We start from the raw sequence: 6,920 nt of genomic DNA on the forward strand, positions 1-6,920 counted from the left end.
TAGGGAGTTTTTCCTAGCCACCGTGCTTCTACACCTGCATTGCTTGTTGTTTGGGGTTTTAGGCTGGGTTTCTGTACAGCACTTTGAGATATCAGCTGATGTAAGAAGGGCTTTATAAATAAATTTGATTTGATTTTTTATTTGATTTAAATTGGGCCAGGTACTGGCGCTTATGATCCAAATGAGAACCCAAGTGGAACTGAGAACCGGTACGTTTGGTTACGCAAATTTGGAATTAGCTAATGAAAAATTGTTGTCCACATTTACATTTCCTCAGCCAACAACATGACTAATCAACAGCAAACTCAGACAACCCCATAGTAGAAAAGTTGACTTATTCAATTGGTCAGCTTGTCGCATTCTATGCGATAAAATAATATTCCTCTCTATGTGCTTTCAATTTGAGAGTGCTGCACAGGGAGAGAAACATGCATACCCAGTCATTGTACAACATTCTTAACGCAGCTGCAGAAAAACACACATTTGAAAGCAGTTTTGATGGCCGCTGTTAATAAAAAGGGGGAATCGCAGAACTTTCTAGAGTTACTAAACTTATTTCTAAAATCCCCAAAATTTGTGAACTGCACCATTTTACAGTTTTTATCAGAAGCATGATTTATATGTGTTAATCACTGGCCAGTGGCACAAATTACGTTGAATCAGGGGGACGTCCTGTGTGTGCATGCAGTAAAACAAAATATAAATAGAACTGCTGGGCCTAAAGGGGCCAAGAGGGACCTAGAGGGGCCTAGAGGGGCCAAGAGGGGCCTAGGGGGCCTAGAGGGACCTAGAGGGGCCAACCCGCTGCCTATCAGCTATTCCTCTTTGTACTTGTCGATTCATATTGAACATTGATGCTACTTTGAATGTGTTTATATGTGGTATGATTGCTGGTTAGCCTCTTGCAGATCTGGACAAACGATCCACCTACCACTATTGTCACTATGAATGGTGGATAGAGGGAAGGATAGACCGTTAGACTGGCAGACTCTACTGATCTGTGGCATAGTAAAAGTTAGTTAGACTGGTAGACTATACTGACCTGTGGTATAGTAAAAGTTAGTTAGACTGGTAGACTATACAGACCTGTGGTATAGTAAAAGTTAGACTGGTAGACTATATTGACCTGTGGTATAGTAAAAGTTAGTTAGACTGGTAGACTATATTGACCTGTGGTATAGTAAAAGTTAGTTAGACTGGTAGATAATACTGACCTGTGGTATAGTAAAAGTTAGTTAGACTGGTAGACTATACTGACCTGTGGTATAGTAAAAGTTAGACTGGTGGACTATACAGACCTGTGGTATAGTAAAAGTTAGACTGGTAGACTATACTGACCTGTGGTATAGTAAAAGTTATACTGGTAGACTATACTGACCTGTGGTATAGTAAAAGTTAGACTGGTAGACTATACAGACCTGTGGTATAGTAAAAGTTAGACTGGTAGACTATACTGACCTCTGGTATAGTAAAAGTTAGTTAGACTGGTAGACTGTACTGACCTGTGGTATAGTAAAAGTTACTTAGACTGGTAGACTATACTGACCTGTGGTATAGTAAAAGTTAGTTAGACTGGTAGACTATACTGACCTGTGATATAGTAAAAGTTAGTTAGACTGGTAGACTATACTGACCTGTGATATAGTAAAAGTTAGACTGTTAGACTATACTGACCTGTGGCATAGTAAAAGTTAGACTGGTAGACTATACTGACCTGTGGCATAGTAAAAGTTAGACTGGTAGACTATACTGACCTGTGGTATAGTGAAAGTTAGTTAGACTGGTAGACTGTACTGACCTGTGGTATAGTAAAAGTTAGACTGGTAGACTATATTGACCTGAGGTATAGTAAAAGTTAGACTGGTAGACTATATTGACCTGTGGTATAGTAAAAGTTAGTTAGACTGGTAGACTATACTGACCTGTGGTATAGTAAAAGTTAGACTGGTAGACTATACAGACCTGTGGTATAGTAAAAGTTAGACTGGTAGACTATACTGACCTGTGGTATAGTAAAAGTTAGTTAGACTGGTAGACTATACTGACCTGTGGTATAGTAAAAGTTAGTTAGACTGGTAGACTATACTGACCTGTGGTATAGTAAAAGTTAGACTGGTAGACTATACTGACCTGTGGTATAGTAAAAGTTAGACTGGTAGACTATACTGACCTGTGGTATAGTAAAAGTTAGTTAGACTGGTAGACTATACTGACCTGTGGTATAGTAAAAGTTAGACTGGTAGACTATACTGACCTGTGGTATAGTAAAAGTTAGACTGGTAGACTATATTGACCTGTGGTATAGTAAAAGTTAGACTAGTAGACTATATTGACCTGTGGTATAGTAAAAGTTAGTTAGACTGGTAGACTATACTGACCTGTGGTATAGTAAAAGTTAGTTAGACTGGTAGACTATACTGACCTGTGGTATAGTAAAAGTTAGACTGGTAGACTATACTGACCTGTGGTATAGTAAAAGTTAGTTAGACTGGTAGACTATACTGACCTGTGGTATAGTAAAAGTTAGACTGGTAGACTATACTGACCTGTGGTATAGTAAAAGTTAGTTAGACTGGTAGACTAGACTGACCGGTGGTATAGTAAAAGTTAGACTGGTAGACTATACTGACCTGTGGTATAGTAAAAGTTAGTTAGACTGGTAGACTATACTGACCTGTGGTATAGTAAAAGTTAGTTAGACTGGTAGACTATACAGACCTGTGGTATAGTAAAAGTTAGCTAGACTGGTAGACTGTACTGACCTGTGGTATAGTAAAAGTTAGACTGGTAGACTATACTGACCTGTGGTATAGTAAAGGTTAGACTGGTAGACTATACTGGCCTGTGGTATAGTAAAAGTTAGTTAGACTGGTAGACTATACTGACCTGTGGTATAGTAAAAGTCAGTTAGACTGGTAGACTATACTGACCTGTGGTATAGTAAAAGTTAGACTGGTAGACTATACTGACCTGTGGTATAGTAAAAGTTCGACTGGTAGACTATACAGACCTGTGGTATAGTAAAAGTTAGATTGGTAGACTATATTGACCTGTGGTATAGTAAAAGTTAGACTGGTAGACTATATTGACCTGTGGTATAGTAAAAGTTAGTTAGACTGGTAGACTATACTGACCTGTGGTATAGTAAAAGTTAGTTAGACTGGTAGACTATACTGACCTGTGGTATAGTAAAAGTTAGTTAGACTGGTAGACTATACAGACCTGTGGTATAGTATACCACAGGCCTGTGACCAATAAAAACCACACAACCCTCCCCTGTGACCAATGGAAAACCACACAACCCTCCCCTGTGACCAATAGAAAACCACACAACCCTCCCCTGTGACCAATAGAAAACCACACAACCCTCCCCTGTGACCAATAGAAAACCACACAACCCTCCCGTGACCAATTATATATATATATATATATATATATATATATATATATATATATATATATATATATATATATATATACAGTGTTGTAATGATGTGCAATTAGTTAAAGTACAAAATGGAAAATAAATAAACATAAATATAAGTTGTATTAACAATGGTGTTTGTTCTTCACTGGTTGCCCTTTTTTGGCAACATGTCACAAATCTTGATGCTGTGATGGAACACTATTTCACCCAGATGGGAGTTTATAAAGATGAAATCCAGCTGAAATCTTGCGACTTGTGACGGCCGGCAGCCCTACAACCTGCCCGCTTGACCCTATCCCCTCCTCTCTTCTCCAGACCATTTCCGGAGACCTTCTCCCTTACCTCACCTCGCTCATCAACTCATCCTTGACCGCTGGCTACGTCCCTTCCGTCTTCAAGAGAGCGAGAGTTGCACCCCTTCTCAAAAAACCTACACTCGATCCCTCCGATGTCAACAACTACAGACCAGTATCTCTTCTTTCTTTTCTCTCCAAAACTCTTGAGCGTGCCGTCCTTGGCCAGCTCTCTTGCTATCTCTCTCAGAATGACCTTCTTGATCCAAATCAGTCAGGTTTCAAGACTGGTCATTCAACTGAGACTGCTCTTCTCTGTGTCACGGAGGCTTTCCGCAATGCTAAAGCTAACTCTCTCTCCTCTGCTCTCATCCTTCTAGACCTATCTGCTGCCTTTGATACTGTGAACCATCAGATCCTCCTCTCCACCCTCTCCGAGTTGGGCATCTCCGGCGCGGCTCACTCTTGGATTGCGTCCTACCTGACAGGTCGCTCCTACCAGGTGGCGTGGCGAGAATCCTGCTCCGCACCACGTGCTCTCACCACTGGTGTCCCCCAGGGCTCAGTTCTAGGCCCTCTCCTATTCTCGCTATACACCAAGTCACTTGGCTCTGTCATATCCTCACATGGTCTCTCCTATCATTGCTACGCAGACGACACACAATTAATCTTCTCCTTTCCCCCTTCTAATTACCAGGTGGCGAATCGCATCTCTGCATGTCTGGCAGACATACCAGTGTGGATGACGGATCACCCCCTCAAGCTGAACCTCGGCAAGACGGAGCTGCTCTTCCTCCCGGGGAAGGACTGCCCGTTCCATGATCTCGCCATCACGGTTGACAACTCCATTGTGTCCTCCTCCCAGAGTGCTAAGAGCCTTGGCGTGACCCTGGACAACACCCTGTCATTCTCCGCTAACATCAAGGCGGTGACCCGATCCTGTAGGTTCATGCTCTACAACATTCGCAGAGTACGACCATGGTGCTTGAATACGGAGCTGTGAGGGGAACGGCACCTCCGTACCTTCGGGCTCTGATCAGTCCCTACACCCAAACAAGGGCACTGCGTTCATCCACCTCTGGCCTGCTGGCCCCCCTACCTCTGCGGAAGCACAGTTCCCGCTCAGCCCAGTCAAAACTGTTCGCTGCTCTGGCACCCCAATGGTGGAACAAGCTCCCTCACAACGCCAGGACAGCGGAGTCAATCACCACCTTCCGGAGACACCTGAAACCCCACCTCGATAGGATAAAGTAATCCTTCTAACCCCCCCCCCCCCCCCCCCCAAACAAAATATAGATGTACTATTGTGAGTGGTTGTTCCACTGGATATCATAAGGTGAATCCACCAATTTGTAAGTCGCTCTGGATAAGAGAGTCTGCTAAATGACGTAAATGTAAATCTAATAAAAAATGTATTGAGGAAAAGGCCTTTTTAAATGACTCATGAGTTTACAACTGTTTTGCCCCAACTCCATCATCACCCAAAGTACAAGGCCTAAACATGTATTTGTAAACAGGAAATGCTTGAACTGGTTGAATCAACGTTGATTCCATGTCGTGTTGACAAAAAAAGCAATGCGATGACGTTGAATTAACGTGGAAAACTGATTGGATTTGCAAAAAGTTATCAAGGTAAGGCAATTTTTTCACCCAACTTTTAACCTAAATCTAATGACATGATGACACTTTTTGTTGAATTCATGTTGAAATCAAGTCAGTTGACAACTCAACCAAAAATAAACAAAAACTAGATGTTGAACTGAAGTCTGTGCCCAGTGGGTAGGCTACTGAACATGTCCAGGCGATTCAGTCTCAACCACATGGGCCTACAATAAATGCATATTATTCTTTAAATAATATTGTAAATGTGCAGAAAAAGCGACTTAATAAGCGTGTTTGCACTGGTCGAGGGACAGGATATGTAATGCCCGCGCGCAGAACGCTCACCTGTCCTTTATACGCACGCAATAGCGCTGTGCTGCATGATAAAAAATGCTGTTTTCGGGCAGATAAAAAGTACCGAATCAGTTTTAGCCTATCTAAAGTAGGCCTATGTGTGTATAAATGGTAGACCCGCTGTCTAAGTAGAGTAGGGAACTCACAACCCACCACAATAACAGAACCTAACAAAACACACCAAAAAAATAAACAAAATCAAAACATATACGAAACAGCAATTTTGTGCAGTGGCTACTTTTCATGAAATCATGGTCTAACCTTGTCTCACCACAGAGAAGCAGCAGGCAGTCCTGTCCTCTGAAGGGGAATCCGTATCAGAATGAACAATAGTATAATAAATTGTTCAGCACTTTCATACAATAGTCTATATACAGTCTACACCGGGCAGCTGCCGGCCCTCCCTCTATAAGAGATATAAGATATTGAATAAAGGGGAATCATCACCCTGTCTGTATCCTCTCACACAAGTAAGCACACGTAGCCTACAGTACATGCGCGCACCTAAACGCACATAGCGGTCCATTGGCGCACCTACACACACCGGTCCAGTAAACGTTAAAGACCGTCACTTACTTATTGTCTAGCCGATGCCCTCTGCTCTCCGCTCCTCACAAGACGTTCTCTCTGTGATTAGTGGAATGTTTTCTCTCCTTTTCCCGTTTTCTCTTCTTCCTTTCCTTTGCCTCTGTTGGTGTTCACACGCAGGTGCATGCAGGGCGGACGTTTCCACATGGCACCAGAGCCAAGACCTCTCTCTCTCTCTCTCTCTCTCTCTCTCTCTGTCTCTCTTTCTTTTGCTCTTTCTCTCTGTATTGCTCTCACTCACTCACTCTCTCTGTCTTGCTCTCCCTCACTCTCTCTTTTTCTATCTATCTATCTATCTATCTATCTATCTATCTATCTATCTATCTATCTATCTATCTATCTATCTATCTATCTATCTATCTATCTATCTATCTATCTATCTATCTATCTATCTATCTATCTATCTATCTATCTATCTTTAATTATTTCTCTCTCTTTCTGTTTGACTCACCCATTTTACTTTCTCACTGAGAGGCCCCTGACAGAGTAAATAGAGCAGAGAGAGGAGAGATCAAAAGAGGTAGGGGAGGAGAGGAGAAAGGGGGAGAGGAGAGGAGAGGAGAAAGGGGGAGAGGTAGGGGAGGAGAGGAGAAAGGGGGAGAGGAGAGGAGAGGAAAGGAGAGGAGAGGAGAGGAGAGGAGAGGAGAGGAGAAAGG

Source organism: Salmo salar, chromosome 09, assembly GCF_965601325.2.
Source record: "Salmo salar chromosome 09, fSalSal1, whole genome shotgun sequence".
Classification (NCBI taxonomy): domain Eukaryota; kingdom Metazoa; phylum Chordata; class Actinopteri; order Salmoniformes; family Salmonidae; genus Salmo; species Salmo salar.